The sequence below is a fragment of the Polyergus mexicanus genome, unplaced genomic scaffold (assembly GCF_030449975.1).
Source record: "Polyergus mexicanus isolate NDT 795.1 unplaced genomic scaffold, iyPolMexi1.0 SCAF_4, whole genome shotgun sequence".
Taxonomy (NCBI): Eukaryota; Metazoa; Arthropoda; class Insecta; order Hymenoptera; family Formicidae; genus Polyergus; species Polyergus mexicanus.
In genome coordinates, this window is record NW_027223324.1 from 2,048,315 (window position 1) to 2,074,171 (window position 25,857).

Genomic DNA, 25,857 nt, shown 5'->3' on the forward strand with positions numbered 1-25,857 from the left:
TAGATCACAAGCCTCTATTCATTTAGCGCTGCATATGACGACCATCACGAACATGGACTAATGATCCGTTTTGTACTGATAGACTTCCTGATTCATTCCAAGCTGGCTTTATCAACAATGAACTCATGATCTTTGATAAAATATAATCGTAATCATCAGTTAGCGTTGAACAATAAAGATAACAAAACCTGATAAAGATAATAAAATCTAACAGCATTATGCATATATATATATATACATATGTTGTAACGTATATATTTTATACATCTTATAAAGCTTATATATAAGATGGTTCATTTTAAATGACGAATTGATATTTCTTGAAAAGGCTTTCATTGAAAAATGCTTTAAAACTATAAAAATTTTGTACAAGATATTTTTCGCGCGCACGAGGAAAGCTAGGTTTTTGAAAAATATTAATACGTCATTTAAAATGGGTCATCTTGTATATATTAAAATTCTGAAAAATGCTCCATATACAATTCGTTGGATTTTTAAGATATATACAATTTGTAAAATTAATTCCTATTATATTATTCGTCGTTGTCTATAATATTACCATTTTGAGAATAATAAATAATTTTTTTGAACAATAAAAGTAGATGTTATTCACAAAGATCGTCTATCACATACGTTATTTTGGAACAAATCAAAATTCATGTAATGTTCAAGATAAAAAATCTTAGTTTCTGCTTCTTTACTTAAATTAAAATATGTTAATAACATCATTCTTGTTGTTAAAAAAAATTGAAGATGCCAGAAAAAGTAACTCTTTTTTAATTGAATAATAAATCTTAATGCATTGAATAATGGTTATATGGCATTTATAGAATTTCTATATATATATATCTATTAATTTTGATTTATTGTGTGTATGTATGAATTTTATGATAGTTTATGCAATGCAGAAAAAAATATTATAGTATGTTGAAACATCGGGATATAAAAGTATATGTAATATTATTTGTCGTAAGAATTTCCGGTGATTTTCAATATATGAACCACGCATGTGTTACGAAGGAACATTTTATGTAAACTTGGAATATAATATAGTGAAAGTAAATTATACACTTTTGTGAAGTATGGAAATTATTTTTCATTATTACATATAAGCTAAAATATTCTTTAGATGGGTTTATATAATTTTTTATATTGGCAATTTACATCATTGTGTGATAGCTATAATAATTTAAACACATCTTAGTGATAAGATTACTTATCACAAGTATGTTTATGAATACTTGCAATTTGTCTGTATTGTTTTATAATTTATAGCACGTGATGAATAAAAAACAAAGAGTATGGATAAAAAGAAAAAAATTATACGATTCAATTAATTATCTACACGCAAATGATAGATAAGCTGCCTATTCATGATATCTTCACACAATCTCAAGAATTTTTACGTAACAAATGATACTTCTCTGATATACAATTTATTCGTTATTTTTCTCGGTTCAGGAAGTTAATAAACACGATCGTAATCACAGAATAAACATACGGAAAGATGTGTTACATCATCCGTGCGAGTCATGGCACAAGTATAATTTTGTCTAATGTATTAGCCGAACATACATGTATATGTTCATACAACATTGGCACACTAAAAAAATTTTGTCATTATGTGATAATTATTTTTTATTGGCCTTCAAAGATTTAAAATTGATTTTTATTTAATAATTTCTTGTTAAAAGAAAGTATTCTAGAGAGAGTAATATTAAATAAAAGTAATATTTTATTATTTGATAAAATATACTATTGTTCGTAAAAAATATCCCTCGTTTTATTTTTATAAAAGTAATCTAAGGAGTTGCATTATACTTTTGGAAATATATAAAGAATATATATATATATATATATATATATATATATATATATATATAAATGTATATATAATAGTATATATCTTAAAATTTCTCTTTTCGATAATTTAAAAAAATATATATATAATACATTTCCTTAAATTATACATCGATGCCTTTGGTAGTAAATTTAGCAATATGGCACTACGTCAGCAGCTGTTTCAGAGAAATTTTATCGAGCATTTCATAAAATGTGCAAGTGAACGAAATTCTCAAACGCATTCGTAAGTCGATCGATAGCGATGAATTTTTAACGGTTTAATTAATTCTCGAGGAAAGCCGATAAGTATCGCTATTTGATTGAATCGTTAACGATTACGTGATTAAAATTATATACCCGTGTATAATTCTGAAGTATCCGCGCGCTATATTCACGGTCCATATGATTTATTTATATGAGCCGATTAAACGGAATGGTCTGCGTTAGTTTTCAATTACATTATTCGGCGATCAGTCGCGTCGAGCGAAACGCATCGGCCAACGCATAGCTGTCCAAATTCTAATTGCATGCAATATTGCATGCGTTTTTGTACAGCGAGCATCATAGGAAAATGAATACGAATTACAAGCGTGTCTACAAATTAGAAGCTTGCATAACATGATGCACTTATCAAAATTTCATTTAATTTCAAACGTAAAATAATATGTCTTTAAAATAATCTATGAATTTCATCATAAGTTAATCTTTAGTTGATAAAAATTTTTTACATGATTACATAACATTGTAGGAGATTTACATATGCTTTTGCAAATTTTGAAAAAAGGAAAAGAGAAATGAAGTGTATAATATTATTAAGCATAATTATAAATATTAATAAAGATATAATTAAGGTAAGGTACAATTATAAATTTAGGAAAAAATAATATACAAGACAATAAATTGGAAGTGATAAGAATGTATTAATATAAAAAGTAATCATAATTTGACGCGTGATACAAGGAACTATAAAAACAGTATCAATCAGTACGTTACATAACTTAACTACTAAATGATGATAAAATATGTCAGCTTTATGAAGGGGATATAAATTGTCTAGGTCATATAGTGAAGGACAATTATATAAACGCACACAAGATAGTTTAAATCGATCAAAACGTACTAATCCATATATTGTATTTTCCATTGACCAAACTATAACAGCAATTCGACGATATTTAAGCAATTTCATCATTAACGAGTTCAATTGATGGAAAATAATTAGGTTTCGAGTTTGGATGGTAATAAATAATGTTACTCATTTTGATATAATAATTGATTCTAATTATGCAAGGAAAAATTAATTTCAAAAATACAATTTTTCTCTTGAAATTATTTTGTCGAATGTACACGCAATACGCGTACGTTTATATATTCAAGGTTCTAATGTGTTAACAGTCCACTAACAGTCACATTATTAATGACTATGACAGAATTATGACTTATGAGAACAGGTCGAGAAAATAAGTTCTTCAATCGAGTGGAAATTACATGACTAAGCATAATTCGTCACGCATGTGTGATGATAAATATAAATGAAGCTATGTGTATCTTTTGCTTGATGTAATTATTGACAAAAGAAATATTATAAAAAATTAATATCTGATATCTATATATCCGATTTTAAAAATCATGGTACGATTTCATAATTACGTCATTATAGTGACGAAAAAGATACAATATCATTGATCAAATTGAGCCATGGCCATAACTACTTTAAGGTCTCCATAAATGGAGGAATTTATCGTTAGATATATCATTCAGAGGAATTCTTCAAATTGTAATGTCGTCTACATATGATAGTGAAACTTATACGATCACGTAGTAGTCGATATTTGTCGTCTTATAAATTTTATGGATCGTGCTTAGATAAAAATTATAATTATTGATTAGACAAATTTGAAATGATTAATGTTTGAAATCTTTATTATAATTATACATGAGATTAACAAAACAATCGACATAAGTTTTTACATTCTATCGGACAGTGTTTACGATGTTTGTACGTGATGCTCCTCAAAGCTCAATTTGCGAAACGCCGTCCAGCACGTTTCAACATTCAAATATAAGTTTCGTTAAGTCGGTGCAAAATATAGATCGTTGCGAGACACTTGAACTGAACGCAGTCGTTACGTTCCCACCGTGCTCGCTTTATCCATCCCCGATGTTGCCCTCTCTCGCAACCCTTCGTGAAGTACTCGTTTCACAAGTTCTCCTACCATTTGCTCCTCGTTCAAGACAATTTTACAGCGTAGGAAACGAAGAGAACTGAGAGATAGTCGGATGCTAGCCTTCCGTAAAATCCTCCTTTTCGAATATAGCGACAATTTCTAATGTTGCTTGAATCCTTGGTCCAGAGAGCGGTTCCAGGGCGAATCGCAGGATAATCCCGAGCAATGCCTTCAGTATCGGTTCTACAAGCGATAGCACTTTTTCTAATGGAGCCTGTGTCTGCAATGCATTTATGTTTACGTGAACGGCTACAGCTACCTCTTAAATTTATTTGCGCTGAGTATCGATTGAAAGAGCTGCGTGATTAATTTTGCGACAAATTTTCTAAAGCGAGAGTAACTGTACTCTTATCTAAACTTTTTAGTGCTTTTAAGTTATTCTAATGATTAATATTTGCATGTAAATTAATTTTTTACGCGTGATTTTTAAATGTATATAATTTTCCGTAAAGTTTTGTGTAGTAAGATGAAAAATTTTATTTTGTTCAGTGAAATAAAAAAATTACTGAATAAAATGTATAATTGATGAAAATACAATAGCTTCTATTGTAGTAATGAAACGTTAATAAAGGGGCAAAAAGATAGAGGTAAAAATTGTATGCACGAATTATAAAACTGCGGAGAATTTCATATGCGGTTCTGTGAAATCTTGAAAAGTTTCTGATTAATCTGCGATAGACGTGTTACTTTTCTCATAAAGTCATAAAGCTTTATTTAAAAGAGTAGTCTGCTGTACTTTGTTATCGTTGCTGGGCTCCTCTTTTTCAGGAAATTAATCCGATCAACCCCTGCATCATCCCTACCAAATATCTAGTCAGAGGGAATGGCCAAGACGAAAATAGGACATCCTTGAAACTAGTCAATTTCATAACAGTTCTTGCAATTTCCTCGATATTCCTTATCGGAAAAGTGTTTCTTATCGAGGTAGCCGTAGTCGAATGATATCTTCAAATCAAAAACGCATTTGTACTTCATCAAATAGATGATGTAATGCATATGGCGCATTCGTCGACACGAATGCCCCTTCACGCGGAAAAATAATATCGGCACAATTTTTTTGATCTACCATATCTAAGTCAAGATAATTGATTCGATCGTAATTATATTTTTGATATTAAAAGTTAAATCGATTGAGAAATAAAATGCATGATATAGTAGCGTGTTGAGATATCTTATCCAATGCATATTTTGCTTTTGATAATTGACATTGAGTTAGATGAAAAATGGTAATCGATTCCATATAAATAATGCGAATGATTTACATTGAATTAATTATCATTAATTATTCACACACGAATGAGCTGTATCCTATTACATCTATTTGATAGAGTACAAATACGTCTTTGATTCTAGGATCTCATTCGATTATGACTATTTCTGGACTCGAGCATGCAATTTTTTATCTCTATCTTTTTGTTTCTTCGTTGACGTTTCATTGCATATTTTAACAACTTTTCTTCTATGAAAGGACAAAAAGTACATATCGCAATTGTGTAATAAAAATATATATATTTATTTTTTCATATTGATAAAGTTTAATAATTAGGTATAACATATAATAATCAGATATAACATATTTATATAAAAAGAAGTGCATTGCATTTCTTTTTCTTTTCTCTTTATCTCTTGTTATAGAGTTAATATATTTTTTATTGATTTCTTTTTACTGATTTTTATCGAACTGCGCGTTATCGAATCTTATTATGATTGCCACCCATAATAATTGTCTCGCTTGCATTTAATGCGGTAATATCAATTGAATTGGAGTCGAAGGAGTTGGCTCAACAAGCATCCGCCGCTCCTAAGAGTTTCGTGAGATCATGTTTATAATGATTCTGCTGGCTCTGGAAGTTGGCGCGTCCCCTGACCTCTGACCTATCTCGGTTATTGGAAGGCGATAATGTAGTGATGCTCATCCAATCATTATCAATGAATGTCGCTCCTAAGAGCTGCCCGCATCGGCTGAGTGATTTTTATGCCCTGCTGAAAACGATCGTTAGGCTCTAGATAATCACTTGATAGCCGGTGATTAATTTCTCGTTAATGTCAAGCTTGAGAAAAAGTTTCATAAGGGATTTGATCATATTAGGAATTTTTGTACTGTATTATCCTTACGGAAAGTTTAATCATTGGATTGCTTGATTTTTTCTTTATATGCTAAGCTAGTTTGTGGCAACAATATCTGTTGCAATACAAATTTCATATGCTAAATTTAAATTTTTCTCTTAAGAAAATTTGTTTAATCAGTTTTTATAAAGTTTAATTTGTACGCTCTCTACATTAAAGATGATAAACGAGAATAATTATTTTCATAATATTCATGTAAAATAAAGATCCGTACGAATAATAGTAAAGTGATCTGAGAAATCCTGAAACACGTTCACTTTGTATATGACCAAATTTATCAGAGGGGACCTAAATAAAGCTGATCTCTCTGTAGAGCTGGGAAGTCATATCACGCTCCGACCCTACGACCACGAAATCCCAATTCCCAATTCAGGAAATGGCATTGTTCCTGATAGAGTTCGATCTGGAATTAAAGCTTTTTATCGCATGCTCGACAGTAATTCTCATAGCTTCCGGAAGTGCATTATTGAAAAGCCCTTAACATATAACATATTTCCGGAAATGGTCAATAACGACTCGATATGCTGCTGGGATGAAAATATGAATTATTCAGTAGAAATATTGTAATAGTTAACGCAATACGCATTAACATAAATTAAACATTATCGAGAATATGGACATCTCTGATGATTATCTCTTGATTATGCAAGTTATCTTTTCCGATTGATTTTTTCCTACGTTTGATTCTCATTAATTTATGACTCATTGTCAGTTAATCCCCTGAAGGAAATTTCTTATTTTTCCATAATTTATTTTATCACTGATATGCAACTATATTTATCGACTATTTTGTTAATTAATTTTGTCACCGATATTTCTTGTCTTTATAATTGTAAACAACTTTTCTTTACGATTAATTAAACAATCATTGCCGCAACTTCGTCGAAGGAAAAAATTGCGAAATTGACAAGATATAACAATCAGTAAGAAAAGCAATCTACAAAAATTCTGTCCAGCGACAAATCTTCTTGCGATCCTCGAGAATCTCACACAAGTGTTCAAATTCCATCATTACGCATTACTAGCTACAATTTTGTACCATTAGCGACCGCGATTCATCGGTTCGCGCGAGATAGTGTAGTTAAAAAGCTCTCGTACCGAGGGTAAGTTTCAAACTTTCGCGATGAAGAGCATAAAGTTTTAGGATAGCGAATAGGAAGCGTCGGTGATACCGGACTACACGGTAACAATGAAATGCAGTAACTAAGCCCTTTTAACCCTCCTCTACCTCATCGTGTCAGACCATCCCTGCGTCTTTCCGTTCGCCCTACATACGACAACGACTGATACGATTGCACTTTCTCGAGCTTTCATTTACGAAAACAATTGTGAAAGCGTTGCACACACCAAAAGAGCAAAGCGGTACGCGGCTTGAAAAGGGATGAAATCCCCTTACACTTCTAGCCGTGCACTCACGGGTTGAATACTCTCGCGGTGTAAATTCGCACTCGTAGATTTGTTTCGTTGTAAAAGATACCGTTATTGTTTTATTTTGTAGTCGCGAAAACATACTCGCGTTGTGTATGGATTTTCTGTGGCGAATTAAAATGCTCTTTGGTATAAATTTAGGAACGTGTGAGACTGCGGCAAGCACGCCGAGCGGAATATCAACCGCCATTTATTATTTAAAAAGAGTCTTTGAAGAGCAATCAATAATTCATGAAAAATAGAGATAAATAACGTTGACGGATAAATGTCTTATTGCGATTTATTTATATATTAATTTATTAATATATAAATATAATAATAATATATAAATATATTAATAATTAATTAATTAATTAATTAATTAATATATTATAATCATATAATTAAATCTATCAAAATATGTTGTTTCATATATCCCAAATTTATTCTTTTAAATTAGAAATGTTTATAATATAGAATCTTTCAATTTACGTGCTTGGTTTTTACACGCACTTTATTCGCGTCTTTATTCACAATATTCAACATCAAACTTTTTATATTGCGTCTTTCATATTGCTTCATCGTATTGCGCCTTTTACCACAGAATCGATATTCACAGCAATTTATTCTTGCGCTGCCGTTTCATGAAAACTGCAAACGGTTATTAAGTTTCTAATTAATTTATCTGAATGAGGCGAGTGATTTTGAACTTGATGATATTTAATACTCTATAAGGATGAGGCAAAATGAAGCGTAATCAATTCGGTCTGAAGAGAAGCGCGAAATGCTCCATTGCCGAATACGCTTTGCGTCGCTTGCATTTAGAAAGAATTCCAAAAGTGTCGAAAAAAAAAATAATAAAAAATGGTATACATCACCCAAAAACAGAATGTTTCTACGTTGCGTGATGAATAATTGTACTGTGACTTTAATTCGCGAATGAATCGCATATCGCAGAGACAATATTTGCGCGCAATTTAATTCCGATGTCAGAATGACACCGTAATATTACACGCGGATCTCTCACAGAGGAATCAAACTGTCTCGTAGTTGTGAAAAGATAAATAGAAACGAGAATAAATTTATCTTATCTTGGCACAAGAAATATGCACTGAGGACATTTCCAAAATGTCGATATTGTTGCTACACGACAACGAATGGATGTACGTATGTTTTCTACGACATTTCCTTCGTGAGAGATGATAATGCATACGAATGTGTTTGTATGAGTGTTTATGCACGACGATGAACAATCGATGCTTGCAAATATGCAACAATTTATGTAACTTTCATCAATTTCTTTCTTTGTACAATTTATGATTTGAGAAATTTTTCTTAGAAATGATCTATTTTTCAATAGCTCCAACGATTAATTGATAAATTGCACGTAATTAAACACATACAAGATATGGCTCGATCTATTATCCGCTATTATCCACACAAGAAGCTTATTGTTAGACGCATTATATCATGACACGAGAAATCCTTCTACATTTATCTTATGAACTCTCGTTTCTATCAGTTAACTCGAGCTGAAAATTAAAGTTTCATTCGCTGTTTTTGATTAGCCGAGACTTTCGACCGTCTTCCTCGTTTGAATTGTATAATTGAACGGGCAAGAATATCCTCTAAGCTTTGAATTTTCACGAGTCACTGTATTTTCATCACGACCATGATGCTCTGATTATTGAAATTGACTTACGTAGTTATGTTTAGTTTAATTAATCAGCCTTCATGCGCTCAATTCACACAAGATAAATAGACAAAGAAATATAATTGTTATTTTATCGTATAGAGCACAAACTCTTTATGCCACATATGTAAGAAAAGTTTATCTATATTTTCTACAGCAGATAAAGAGCTAATTGGCAAGCATGCAATAAAAGTGAAACTTTGCTTATGATAACAATTGATAACTTATGATAATATTACCTTGACTCTACTTATATCTTCATACGAACGATTAACTCGATTTAAATTAAATAATCTTCAACTTTAATTATATAATAAAATGATGTTCATTGTCGTATGTAATTTCAAGTATAATTCCAGTAGCATACTGTTGACACAGATGTTAATTAGCATGTTTTTAATAGCAATAATAATATATGTATATCACATTTTATAGATAATATAACACGCTTTACAGTTCAAAAATATTTTAATAATTATCTATATATATTTTGATAAGTATATATTTTTATATCAATGGCTTATTATTTTATTAATTACTGTTTAATTAATTTTAGATTCTTGCTTATTACTCTGATAAATATTAATGTAATTTTCAATTTGTGTTACATAAAAATAAATTAAATATTATATTAAATATAATATTAATGTAATAATAAAGTTGCGATAAAAACTAGTTATAACAATATTTCCCCAAAAATTTAGTACAATATTCGAGTATAAAAGATTTTAATAAAAATTTGTCAAAGAAAAGAGTAAATACTTATGATTACAGTCAACTGGAAGTTCAACAAAGCGATACACTTGCGCCGAAAATCTTAGGAACGCGCTCTATGCGATTCTCCGCAAAGCTGGAATTTAAATTGTGCGTTAAGCTTGCAAGAGAGCTTTTACTCGTTCAATGTAATTTGCATATTTCGTTTAAAGGTTGGGAGGCTCGATAGCGCGTTAAACCGAGCAAAGAGATAACATTCGAGTGTACTTGGTAGAGAGAGGGGAGGATGGAAGGGAGGAAGCATGGACGAGCCAGGTCTTTTGGGATAATAAGGGCGAAAACGTCCTTTAAACTATACGACGTTGTCGGGCGTTTATCTAACGACAGATTTCGGTGCCGATGCGATGTTGTCGGTGAACATCCCTTGCATATCGCTTATGAATTCGGCCATCGAGTCCTCCCGATGACGCAAACTTCGCCAGACCAGGTAATTAAGGGGCGTTTGACACGTGCGGACGGGGATGAAAATCCCATCGCGTTGTTATTTCGTCGCCTCCTGATATCCGCCTCTGACTACCGTGGCGCAGCTTAACGCTTTAATCTGTACCGCGACGCGCAACTTCTCGCCTACGGATTTTCGACGAGGGGACGATTATGGAGGGTCTAAGCGACTGCGTGTTCGGAATAATAATTATTGTTGTTTAGCGAAGTCGTCGAAACGTGCCGCAGCATATAAAGCCCTTACGTCTACGTTTCAGTACTTTCTTCGCGCGTGGAAAATAGCCGCGACATCTCCAATCATATTCGAAAGATCGAAGTTATTCTTGAATTAGTGATTTTTCTGTTTAGAGCGAATTAATGTAAAACGATTTAAATATATCAATATATTTATTATTATATAACAAATCAAATTACAATTTCTTTATATTTTTTAACATGCTTTAATATATAATGCTGCAAGATGTAAAATGGCTTAAAGCATCAAGCGTAAATATTTAATGAGAGAAGAGACGCACGAGCTTTTTGATCGTATATTTCAGAATATAATTATATTCTAAATGACATTAATATAAAAAATCAATTACATCGCTAGTTTTCTATTTGCGTTTTTTCTTTTGCTTTTATAAGTCTAGGATTAACGTAAGAAATGTTAAAAGACTAAGTATATATTACGATGATAATGACTGCATAAAAAAGTTTACGACAAGCTGACACGAACAATATTTTAAGAACGCTTACAACTTAGAAAATTGATAGCTTTAATAACTTTATAAAATATATTCTCTCACTAAAATGGGAATTTTATAAATTGCATTGTCGTATAATAAAAAATGCGTTATATTTGTATAAATATATAAGATGTAAATATTTTTAACAGGCAAAGATAGTTGCTATTAATAATAAAAAGTGCTATTTAAATATATGCTAAATCCGATATTATTTAAGAAATATATATGATATATAATTAGGGAGAGAAAATAAAACTCCCTTCTCTTATAATAATATTTAGAGTTAAAAATGAGAAAAGATATATATTTCTTTTTATATTATAGCTTTACATATACAGATAATTTTAATTATTTTGTGCTATATGATACAATAGCGATTAGGAATTCATTTTTAATATGGAAAATGGTAATTTATGATTTTCTTGCATGCTCTTGCTAGCGCTTTCTAATTAATATCATCATAAAATAGTTTTCTTCAAGTTGTCATCGTGTTTACGAGAAATCTCTGCAAAATTCCATTATACAGTTTCAACATTCTCTCACGAAGAATTATGTAAACGTTAGCATCTTTCAGCAGTGACGTCGAAGAATATAACACAGTTATTATCTGCGATAAATATCAGCGCAGCATCCTATATTATTTAATTAAACAGATAGCTGCACATAACACAAGTAGAAAAAAACGCTCTGCAATCAAAGTTAGAAAAATCAATAAATAAACTAATTCAATTAACAATGTTTATGAAATGTTGACGTAAAAGGCTATCGTTATGATACCAAGCCTCGGCTTCGTTACGATATAACGTTTACGATCGTCGTAAAAAAAAAAAAAATTATCAATCGCAAGAAACGAGAGTATAGTTTACGAGTAGGCAACATCATCCTTATATCGGGCGGACCGCTCGCGGATATACAAATCGCATATATATGCAGGAAGCGTAAAAGCCCTTTAGTGATATTCCATGATCGATTGTGACATGCGTGCGTGCGCATCTTAAGCTCTTAACGGTTGAGATTTTATTCCAAATCTTCTGTCTTCTCTGTAACATATGGCGTAGCTAAACGACGAGTCTTGATTTTGCCCAACGATGATGCGGTGCGTATACCACTGTGACATTTCGCGGAGAAACGGAAAGGGAAGGACTATAATTTGACAATAACCGGCATCGTGGAAACTATTCGCTGTTCGCTTCGTATACGGCGGACATCAACTATGCATGCGACTCGGAGAAATCGGGTTAAATTAAACTAAATATGCGTTGGTATACAATTCGCAGCGGCACGCTCGTGTTTCAATTGCGCACGAAACTATATATGTATTAGTACCCTGGTCCGATTTTACTTTGTGGCGTTTTGTCGCAAATGTGTATTTGTGCGACGTGTCTCATGTCAGAGCGCGCGATACTTTTGACCTTTTGGTGAAAAACGCGGTTTAATCGCTTCTTGTCAAAAATTTGGCTGATCGTTAAAAAATTTGATTAAATAAACACATTACGAATAATATAAGTAATAAGTCGATCATACTTGAGACATTATTAAGAATAATATTTTTAATGGAGAATATGCGAGTAATTTGTAGAAATCTGGATTTGCGACACGAAAATGATGAAATTGACGAGAGACGAATGAAACGTTCAATCGTCCAGCAGAGACGAAATAATCAAAATCGCGAACAGCATTTTGCTTTACAGATTTCTCGCACCGCGTGAATACTCTTCTCTTAGAATGCAGAAATCTCGTTAACCGAGTTTCCTTCAGAAGACGAAGCGTCGATCCTCGAAATTTCAATGCATCTCCATCGTTCTCTTTCCCTTCGTTTCGAGAGAGATGCTCTTGTGGATCTATGAGGCGCAGATTACCGCACGCGAGGTTAAGCCTTCGGGCGAGGCGAAATAGCTGAGCATTTTTACGCCCGGCGACGACTAAGGCGACGTACCCTTTGAGAAACACCCGAAAGAAAATGAGTAAATATAAGCGCCGGTACAAGTCTCTCCCCCTCGCTTTTTCTTGCCCGCGGTTTCGCATTTGCCTTGTGTGTGTGTGTGTGTGTGTGAAGAGTAAGCGTCTTTAGAAAATACCATCTTCTTCCAAGGCTCTTCTTCTGTGCTTCCATCGCGCCTCTGGCGCTCTCGCCCTTTTTACGAGCGCATCTTCCTCCTCTCGAAACAGCGCTAAAAAGGGGAATTCGTGGCTAACGTCGTTCGCTTGCTTGGTTTAAAACCCGATTGGCGTTGAAATAGGGATCCCTCGATGCTCGTTCAAGCACCCTAACCCTTTGAGAATCATGCGATTTTCCTTTATACGCGGTGTAAAGGAGCGATCTTTGCAGTTTACGAAAAGATGAGAAGGAAATGATTTTAATTTGTCTGCGATTTCTTTTAGATACGTACACAAATATTTAGAAGAAATATATCGAATGCTTACCTATGTAAGACACAGAGCATTTATATTTTTATAATTGATTAATAAGTAAATTTCGAGTTGTATTACGCTTGAAAATAGATACTTATTATTAATTTAGCTATTTATTTTTTAACTATTTTCGTTATATCTAAAAAAATATTATTATATTAATACGAGAATTGGATCCGTGAAATATCAATTTTTTTTAAATACGTCACGCTTTATTCACGGTTTTGTCCCCCTTGATGAGAAATCTATTTCCTTTCATATCTCGAAAAGCAGTATCTTGCGCCGGATCTTTCCCTTCAAGGCAAGCATCGTCCCTAGCACGAGACGCTTTTACGATTCGATGATCTCGACAGTTGAGATACTCCGTTTCGTGTACCGGAAAAAGATACACGCTGGGCGTGTTCGACGGAAAAGAAATCGCTGCGGGAGGTAAACGAGCGGTTATCGGAAAGTACGAGAAGAACGTCGGAGATGCGTACGCCGAAAATAAATAAGAGATCACAGCTGTAAGCTGTGCTTCCTATACAGAGAGCCGCGGAATTTTTCCGGCTCGTAAATAAGGAAATTCAGCCTTACGTAATCATCGCACCACGACGGCGGAATCAGATGACGGTAAATTGTCGTCGTCGTTGCTGCGGCTGAAAGAGAAGGAGCGTTGGTTTGAGGGTGACCTGCGTCCGTCGTAAAATAGGAGGGATATTTTATGCGCCAGCTCCTTTTTTTTTTCTTTTTTCTTCCATCGTGTCGTGAAAAAACAGAGAACGGTTGGAGCTACATGGATACAACGCGTGCTTTGGGCGCTCGATACGCTCGCTCGTGTCTTCTGTAGTCGAGGGCGAAGAAACGCTTCGCGAGATACAGAGCAAAGAATTTTTTAGTTTCACGAAATACATTTATGTGCGACTCGCTTTAGAGCGCGCAGAGAAAAATGACTGATAAAAAGTGGCGTAGGAAGCAACGTCTTTTGTGGTTGTTTGTATCTTTAAATGCTATTATTTCAAACGATAAATCCACTTAGTTGTATAAAGTAAAAAAATATATTGAAAAAATATATTGTCTTTTTAAACTTCTATATAAATTTCAGCATTTCGCAACATTTTATTTATCAATCTTGTATAATCCTGTACTGTTCTGTTTAATTCTCAATCTTATCAATTATACTATATTATTGATATAGTAATTATATTTTAACACGATTAGGATTTAAAATATGAGCATTTAAATTCAATATAGAATTTAAAACAATTTGTTTAAGACTCATAAAACAAAATGAAGGAAAAAAAAATGAAAAATAGATATTATATAATGGTGAAGAAAAAATAAACAAATCAATGACAATTTTATGATAATGATGCAAAGAAATATAAATAGGTTGAAGATAATACCCTAAATTGATCAAAATTTTTCTCATATTGCATCATTCTGTTGAGAAAGAAAATATCATTTTATTCTCAGTGCTTTTTCGAAACAGCTGAAATGTCTGAAGAACGAGAATTAGGTCTAGTGGACAGAAGCATGTCGCTCGTGACTGAAAGACAATAAGAGGGCGACGACATGGAAGTGTGAAGTTTCTCGCCTCGAAAGGCAAGAAGATCCCATCCAAGTTTCACCCTTCTTAAGGTGTAACGATGTTATAGGAAGTTCGTCAAGCTCTGTCGCGTTTCTTAAGCCGTTTTCTTGGTCAACGTTCCATTTTGTTCGGATCTCTCTCTCTTTTGTTTTTTATTCTAAAAATCTTTGACTGTAATTCTCTTTATATTTCGTCTATAACGATGAAAGAAGTGAGCGAAAGCAACAAACATGACTTATATACTTTGTCCAATCTTTTCTATGAAAAGTCTATGTTGAAATAAAATAAGATAAGAATTTAATATTTTTAAAAGATCTAAAAAAATTATTTAAAGCTTTCATTTAGATACGCACTCTTGTAAATATCATTGTACAATCTACTTATTATAAATGGATATTGGAAGAGAGAGAGAGAGAGAGAGAGAGAGAGAGAATATTTTGTATATAGAAATAATATTAACAAACATATAAAAAATTGTTCCTTCTTTATTGTCTATACACGCGACATATTTCCAATTTCTTAATAAATGATTTTTTATTCAGAACCGATGACGAAGAATAGCTATGTTAGACTTCACGTGTAAAATATACGTCACATTAACCTGGTAACTGCGAACGTATCTTGAATATTCGTCAAATGTTGGACGATATATTTTGGTCACGTGCGCATCGGCGCAGATGTTGATAGTTTATTCCTTTGACTAGCAATAGATAAGCTATGCTGGAATGTTTTTTTGTAAATATTTACTACAGTTCTCTCTCTTTCTTTTTTATGACTCTAGAGAGCTGCTATGCATAGGAAATGTTATTTCTCATATTAATCTCGATTTTCATGATGGATAGATGGATAGCTAAAAAAAAAAAAAAAAATGAAAAAAGCAAAATATTGATAAGAACACTTTTTTTTTAATCACAAAAGGCGTTATAATTCAAAGACTTCTTATCGATATTAATAGTAAGTGCATCGCGTAATATTTCTCAATAGCGCTGCTGGATTTCGCGAATCTTATTTGCGATGTATCTACAGTGAGAAATGAGCGCTAGGAATGCCGCATCGTAGGGAAGAAGTTAATATGAAGAAGCTCCGCAAAATGTAATGGCGCAATTCACACGGTCTTTGCGCAAACGACGATCATTCTTCTTCCGAAAGACGGGCCTTTCATGCGCAACGACGTGTCCCGACGATAAGAACCGGCATTCGCAAGAATTCATGAGCCGCGCTTCACGATGAACGAGCCTCGAATATGGGAAACGCGGGATCGAGGTATCAAGGAAGAGATCCCGCGGAATCGTTTGGTAAAACGCGGTCCGAGAACATTTCTCATTTGAACGGGAAGCCGTCTCTTCGAGGCGGCCGATGCTATCGGTTGGGAGAGAAAAAAATTATGCGGCTAATCAAGAAGCACGAGTGTCTTTTCCCCGCTCAATGTATCATGTTGGATCTAGTGCGAGAAATGGCTTCGCTTGTACACATAAGATGTTTTCAGCCAACGGCGTAACGCCTCCTCGATTTGAACATCTCTTTTAAGATTTTATTGCTTTATCATTTTTAATATGTATAAATTTTTATACAAGCAATTTTTTAAATTGTTCGAAATTTTCTTTGATTCTTGGTACGACGAAAAAGAAAAAAAAATAATAAGAAATATTATTGGAAACAAAGTGAATTTCTATTCTTTTTGCGTGTTATGTAAAATAGGGCATCCTTTTACAAACGTAATAAAATATTACAAATGTGTTAAAGTTCAAGGAATATTCAATTGCAAAGAGATTATTGTAAAATGTTAGCTTTATGTATAACTTTGAAAATATCTTATCCTTGATCATAAGGATGTGAATCTATTTCATGTGAAAATATATTTCACGCAAATTTACGTGTAAAGTTTAATATGCTCTGAAACGTGTTCTCACTCCAATCGATTAGCCAATGAATATTCAATGTAGTTTCCCACGCGGGAATTCATGCGATTGCAGCTTCGTTCTATCAGCTTATCCTCAGATCTACGATCATACGTGTAACTCCGATAGTTACGCCGATGCGATGATTTCAGCGGTGCAGAGAGAGAACCGCTTTCAGTTTTCGCATGGAGATCACACTCGCCCTGCATTTACGAGCTGCCCTATAGCTCATAGAATCTTCGCCGCGATCTTGGGGGGTAGGAGGGGGGGGGGGTTATCCCTCGGATGCCCCGTAGGAGCGAGAGAAATGTCGAGGTTTTGGTAAATCGATGAGCTTGCATTAAACATGTCGGCCCGCAGCGCAACCGCAGGCCAACGACTGAGAATGCTCATGCGAATCGTTTTTCGGGGATAGCGATTGATTTCATGGAATCGCGAGTTCTCATTGTGAGCCTGAAGAATATAATCGAGAATTTATTGTAGCCGCGAATCGTCATTAAATTGTAAATAATTTGAAAATTTTTTTCAATCGCGATGTCAATCACGGTTGTACAGAATCGATTTACTGACCGATGTCGATCAATATAATAGACAATACGATTGTTTGAACTTGCTTGAACTCTATTTTCTTCTCCCTTTTTTTTCTATTTTACTATTTTATTCTTCTATTATTTTCAATATTGTTTCAATTACAGAAAATATTGTATTAGAATTACAGAATGGACTTCAAAAATGCAATGATTATATTAAAATTATTATTTTTAAATCTTTGTTTCATTTTATTTCGCATGTCAAGCCTGAAGTAATTTGGTCATTATAATTATTTCCATAATCACACACACATATATATGATACATTCTATATATTTCTTAATAAATTATTACATCATAATTAGAAACATGTAAAAGACTTTTTTAATTTATTACGAGAAATTACAAGTGACTTTGTATTCAGCATATGTGTAGATCGGGCATGTCGCATTTTTAATAAAATGTATTTGAATGCTAGTGAAAAGTCAGATCTCTCGATTCCCGGTTAAAATTTAATAACGCGCTTATATTATAAGTGCGTTTTGTATGCGTATGTGTGTGCACTATTGATTTTATATTTAGAGTACTTTATATAATAATATGTACGCCGAATTGAATCGGCAGTGAATGACAATGACATTTAATTATATCCATGAATGGATGAAAGTAATTTCAATGCATTCATATATACTGTGTTTATTGATATTATTGAAACTTTCGTATTGCTGAACAAGCGATATTTCTCCATAATAATTGTTTGTAAATTTTTTTTAAATTTTCGGCATTAAAATTTATTTTCATTACTTTAATTTTGCGTTGTTTCAATATTAACTCTCTCAGGAGAGAAATAAATACTATTTCAATATATACAATAACTTCACATTCGCTTTTTCTTGGTGTATTAATAACGCAATTGCTTCGCTGTCACCGCTTTGCTCGTTGCTTCTTCGCACGTTCAATAATACCCACTACAATAGGATTTCATTTCGTGTCTATACCGATGCATAGAAGATGCTGCCGTTGCGCTTTTACTGCTGAAGGAAATAACATTCGCTGGCAGATATAATACCGGTATAGATCTTTCGATTGAAATAGCGAATCCAACTTATGCAGTATCTTGATTAATTAATATTGTAGGATTGTTTTAGAAAGCATTTTAAGATAAATACAAGCTACAAAGTCTCATATACTTAAAACTGTTAAATAAAATAAAAAGTAATAAAATTTTTTCGTTGCTTATTTTTTAATATGCTTATTTTTTAAAATAACGTTTGCTTGCGATACGCTGTTAAAAATAATACAATGCGTAAATTAATATGCGAATTTAATTTAGAAATTTATTAAAATTTACTCATTTACTAAAGTATGTATTAATTTAATAAAATATAATTGACGATCACATGTTATATTGGCTATTTAAATTGACTTATGTTGAGAAAAATAATTTTATCTGATATTGAAAAACAAATAGTTGAATAAAACAAATTAACTATATCGAAAAAATGCAAATATTTTATATATAAATTTACATTACTTTTAATATATATATAATATATTTATTTAGTAAAAAAATTTGTTAAACTTATAATATAATAGAATTAATGATACATATTAGCATGACAAGTATTTGATATAATTCAAAAAAATTGTAATTATTAAGTGACAATTAAATGAATGTTTCACACATAAAATTTAATTAAACGAAATAAACAATTAAACATCAATTGAGCCAACAATATGAAATATCAATCAAATAAAATAGAAATGAAAGAAATATCTGTTGCTTTTTTAATGTTTGCAAATCTGATATTTCTTTTAGAGAGAGACAGAGAGAGTCTCTTTCTCTCTTATAATACTTTTCAAAAATAACTCACAATTAAAAAACATAATATATATTGTTTATGTGAGTTGCAATTGTTTCTGCCTCTCTCTTTCTCTCTTTCTCTCTCTCTTTTTGTTTGTCTGTACCAAAATACTTTTAAAATATCATTGTTTCAAATTAATGTAGTATTATAAAATTATGCAGAATAATTACTGGATATAACAGATTGTTGAATAAACAAATATATTTTGCATAGAGTATTTTTGTGTAAATTAATTATTTTTCATTTATATCCTATTACGTAGTTATTATTATTATTATTAATATTATTATTGTTATGTCATATTATGATTACACAGTTTTTTTATTTTTCAATTACAAGATATACTTATGCAATTAAAGCGACAGGCAGATAAAATCTCGATTCAAGAAGCATTAATGTCAAATGATCTAAGGAGAGTCGATTTTAAGCCGAGATATTTCTTTTTATCCACAAACTATTACTTTTGAGAATTTTTTTCTTGAAGAAAGATTTTATTATTTATTCAACGAGATGCTTTATTAATCGATGAATATAATATACTCAGATCTTTTGAAAAGACATGCTTTGAAATAATGATATCAAAGAAAAGAAATATTACATCTCATTGATGGGCACAAGAATAATAACAAGACTAGACGGAAATACAACAGTGAAAATAGATTGGCGGTTATATAATATTTAACTGAATGGAAGTCATCTCGAATCGACATTAATTATATCGATCCTGAACTTGTATCAAGATTTGAGTGCAATTACTGAGAAAGATACGCTAAATAATGCAAGCGCTGTCGCAAGGCGATTTCGACGAGACGACTTTTTTCCGGCCGTTACGTGTTCCCGCTATCGAAAAGTAAGTGCAAAGTAAAACGAAAAAGGAGGCAGAATAAAGGTAAAACGAGGACACTGTAAGGTGCAAGCCGCGCCTAGAACAATAATAATATTAGAAAGATCGGGCTTATACTGTGGCAAGGTTTTACCGATAGTTCGAACGCGAACTTTCTGCTCAAGTTGCAAAGCTTTAAAGCGAAGGCTTTAACGGGGCTTCGCGCTCGGCGCCGACTCTCCTCCTCTCTCTCCGAGATGGAGTTGCCGGGAGGAAAAAAAAAAAAAATGATCTCTTCGAGAAGAATGTCCGTACGGTGCGGTAAAGGTCTGAATATACTGCTGACCTCTCACATTTCCTTCTTTCTCTCTCGCGCCAATATTCTCACGTTCGAAGTTCATCCCAACGGACGCGATATACAGTGTATATTTCGGAGAAAACTTCTATTATTCGCATATTTTGCTACGAAGAAGAGACATTTCACGCCATTACCGTCTCTTAATTTTTGCGAAGATCGCATCTCGGATCACGAAAGCGATTTCAAGCAAAGCTCCTTTGGCGTATTTTGAGGAAAAGAGGTTTTACACAATGATATTGTAGACATATGCATTTCCGTAATATATATCATAGTTTAAGAGAGAGATTGTTTATATAGTTATTATTAAAAGATTACTTCTTTCAAATCTGGAATATATTTGATGTAATTTTTTCGTAATAATTAAAATAATACATGATTTTATACGTTGGTTACGAGCTCGTACATTTTAATAAAAAATTTCCATAAACAGAAATTTCAATAGACAAAAATTTGAAGAACATCTCTCGTGAAAACGTATGCAAATCTTTATGTATTAAGTATTACTCGTCGATCCATCACATTTTGCATAAATTAATCATTCCCCGTTTATAATGAGACAATCGAACGAGAAAACAAGACATCAGTAAGTTTCGGCGTGCAAAGAAATCAAGGCACGGAATGACGAAGCACTGTCTCTCGTCACATCATTACAGATCTTCGTCAAAATTCGCCGAGAATTTCTGTCACGTCGAAGTAGTAACGATCAGTAAATAACAAATGACCAAGTCTACCGGCTACCCTCATCCTTCATCGAAGGAATAGCCCGAAGCTGTTGAAACTTTTGCGAAGGAAGCGAGGAAACGCCAGACGTCGATTCCTCTTACAAGCAGCGTACGCGACCGGAAATGTGCACGACACACGACTCTACACCGGAATACCATTTTCAAGCCTCAGAAACGTGCGACGATATTGCTCGGTGTTCGTTTTCTCTTCGCACAAGTTACGTTTTTCTCGCAAGCGATTCCCGCGGAGTAGACTTTACAATTCCCTTCCGGTCTAAACGTTCTACTTGTCAGGCGCGAATAAAAGTCGATACTTCATGGTTATGGAAAAAAAAAAAAAAAAACGGATGAATTATAAAGTTAATCAATAGCGTGCGAGAGAGACTTAAATTTCCGTATTTCTAGATCAAGTTTTTATGTAACTTTATAATCACTATATTTGTATTTATATTTATATTATAATTTTTATATTATAATTTTATTTAACAAAAATTCTTTGATATTAAAGTAATACGAGATTTTCCGAAGTTTTTTTTTGCCCTTACAATTTTTTTTCATCCAGCTAATTCCCTCTCCCTTCTTCTAAGAGGCTTATATGGTACATATATCAAAGCATTTATATGATCGATATAAGTACAATACATGATGCAAAGTTACGATTCTGAAAATGCGAGCGTTTTTCTTTCCTTCTTGAATAAAATATTAAATAAAGCGATCCGATGCATCTGCTATCGAGTTTTCTCTAGCGCTAGTAATCTATGCGAAATTACTTCCTTCGTTCGGGGACCAGTTTGCTGGTTGCTGTACAGAGTTGAAAGAGATGACAATGCATAGTCGTTTCGCGTGTAATTTGCACATTGCACTTGCGGGAAGAATTATGATACTGCAGATGCGAGATATCTTACTTATGTTCCGCTTCAAAACAGCATGCAAGAATGGAATTTCAAGAAGTTGGGGTTGCATTGCGACGTTGCTCGATGACTTGTTTTCTCTCCACGCAATAAGTTTTGCAATCTTCTTAGTTATGTAGCTTCTTGAGTGGCAATTTTCTGGAATAAGAGCGTTCCCGATTCCCTTTTCAATTCTTTACGACACAACTTTTAATCCTCTAGATCAAATTGACTTTAACGCGAGACAAATTTTCTTAATTTTCCATTGCGCATCTCAAGCTTTTACGCTTATTTACTTCACCTTCTGCTAAAATTATTTTCAAAATTGTTTATATTTTACATTACATAATTAAAATATTAATTATTATATTAAGTTTTTGTATTATTAATAACTATCCAACTTATTATAAAAAAAAAAAAAAAAACCACGGATTAAATTACGGCGAACAAAATTTTTACTACAATTATCTCATATCGTGTCTTCGCCCCGTACTGCACTACATTCAAGTTATCCAAGGTGGGCGATATTGGACACCCTTTTCGTATGAGGCTCGCGTTGTGGGTCGTAAGAATACAGTATCGCGACTCCGTTCGGCGCCTCGTTTTCTCCCCATACAATAAGTTTTGTAATCCCCTTCAGTTACGTAAGTTTCTGAGTGGCAATTTCCTTGAACCGGGCTGCGCCGAGTCTCATCCATGATCCTGCGCCATCCCAGACCAATATCCTTCAACCCGACCGTCTTCCTTTAACCGCGAGAAAGCATTTTCGACACACTCTTGTCTTGGCTCGTCATTATCTCGAATCATACAGATTTTGCAATTTACTTTCTTGTCATTTTCATTCGAATAATGAACTTTTTTATACCTTGTGCTGTCACATGCTTAGTTCCATCTTAAATTAAAGCCAAAATCTATAAAAAAAAAGAAAAGTAGTTGGATAAAAGAATTATTTAATTTTAAATTCGAAGTATGAAAAGCCTGGCGATTATCAAATCTTGACAGAATTTTTTACAATTTTATCAGTAATTAATATGTTCTGGAATATAATGTATCTTAATAAATCTAAATATATAATAATTATCCTAAATTATATTTGATACAATAAATCTTTTTTTACAAAAGATGATAATTATTTAAAATTATTTTTAGCTATTCCCAATATTATCGAACAATTTCCCCATTATTGCCTTAATATTCGGAGTCGTTTACTACGTAATAAGCATTATCGCGCTCGGATAGAACAGATGTACCAAGCAAGATTACGGCATTGTTCACGCCTAATAGCTAATTATCGGATCGTTAAATCTACAGATATCGAATTTCAATATGTACGCTTTTACCTCTGATCGTGTCCTCTGATCTGTATCTAACATTAATTAAGGAAATGTCACCACAGAGTTTCCTTCGGTAGGATAAATCTTTTTGATTATTCGCGCCGATTCTTGACAATTGCATGCTCTTTAAAGTGCACGCACGTATATGCTTTAGAATTGGCACCTTTAAAGATGCGAGGTTAAACGACCTCGTGAGATAGAACGTCTGCAAATTTAACTGCTGACTTTACTCGATAAAATATGCCCTAGTTATTCACCAACAGGTTTTGCAAAGCTCGCTATTGAATACGTACGATATATAAGTATTATCGTATTTTATTAGATAAATTGTTAGATTAATAATTGCTGAAATATATTTATCTTTAAAGCGCTTTCTTACTAAAAGAACGGTATTCTTATAACATATACTCGAATAATTAGAAAATGTTTTAACTGTGTGTGTGTAAAGTCTTTCATTTTCAATAATATATAACAGAATATATTATAATTCAAATAATTTAAGAAATTTATTATTTTTAGGAAATAATTGTATTGATCTCATAGTATTTTTTTCTCAATTATATTTGATACTGACATACAAATAAATAGATAATGCGTTTATAGTAAAATACTAAATTATATATTTTAATCGTATGGGGATAAAAATGGGGCAAAAACTAATCAAATCTTTTATATTGTACTTATAATAAAAGTTCGCATTCGAAAATTATGTATTTACACGTATTTTGATAACATTTTATATTCGTGAAATTTTTATAATATTAATACCCGCATATCATTTTATTTCACCGTCCGATATAACATTAACTCGATATTTTTCAAATCGCGTGTTCTGTCCTTTCGAGTTTTTTTTGCTGTCGTAGAATAAAGTGTTGCATGCAAACTTTTCACGGCCTTTGCTCAGATTTCCATATTGTACTCTCTTTCTGCTCGGTTGTACGGATAGTTGGAGCAAGCAATTTTGGACCTGATGTGAGTATGTTTCACATGCGTCCACTATCTCTCCGACGCACACGGTATTATTTATCTCGACGGCTCGTCTTCGCACAGCTACGTGCATTTAAATTATCTTTACCCGTGAAACGGAAATACGTGCGACATTATAGTGTACATTTTGATTTATGAAAGCTCCGTATTAAATCCCGTTCTTAATGCATCGTGCTGAAAAGAATTACTTCATAGTTTTACACATCAAACGAGAGATATATTGTAGTATGCGGGATACAATATACTATTTTTAAAGAATTGACATAGTTTCAAGCAAACAATTCCTAGCAGCAAAGTGTATCGCTGATAAGATATATTTTGTATTTACTTATACTAACTTTATATGATAATTATCTATCGTCGATGATCACCGTACGAAAGAACATTCTACTAACCAGATTCTAGTGCGATACAATATTTTTATACTATTTTATATTATATTAAAATGGTCACACAATCTATGACGAACTATATATCCGCAATACGCGTTTGCCATTATAATCACACGCAATGAGAAAACGAACTATTGAATTAAACAGTCATATCGAATCATATTGAAATATATAAAATCCAAGCGCTTTGTACAAGTATTTTTCTCACTTGAATGTAAAGATCTATATAAAATATTAATATTCCATTTTACTCGAGAGCTCCTTTACCCGCTGGCGACAAATCCTTTGGAGACGAATAGATACGCGCGGCTTGCTCGTCAGAATTACTCTACCGCTCATTGTCTGACCTGAAACGCTTATTAATGTCGCGGCGCGTTCTGAAAGTGATAAATTGCTCCGGCGCGTATCATAGCGCGCGCGCGAACATTTTTGCGGAAAATGCCGGAAGGTCTTTGTGCACCCTCGCTTCTCTCTTGCGTCCTCATTTTTCACGGTTTTCAGTTATGCCAGGCGCTGATGAAATTGCCGAATTGATGCGCGGCAAAGCGCGCCGATGGCAGCGTCGAAGTGTGGGGAATCTGTTTGCTCAGTTCTATTTAGGAGATATGCGCGATCGTATAAACCGTCGTGTTAATAGAATATCGTGCTCCATCCCAAAGGAGGCATATGGGCGCGGAATCGCAACCCGTTGCCACCCCATATCGTTATCGTTATCGAGCTATCCACAGGAGCGGAAGCTTAACTCCGTTCACGAAACATGCACGCCCGCAAATTCGTTCTCGCGCGATGTCTGCCACTGAAATGATGTCTTAGTTAATCTTTTATGATATTCCGTG

General features: G+C 33.0%; 1 protein-coding gene across 5 annotated transcripts in view; it reads left to right on the forward strand.

Moving 5' to 3' along the window:
* The window catches only part of LOC138932377 (protein amalgam), a 207,709-nt gene that overhangs the window by 38,546 nt on the left and 143,306 nt on the right, over nucleotides 1-25,857 (forward strand). The gene's annotated exons all lie outside the window — the stretch shown is intronic.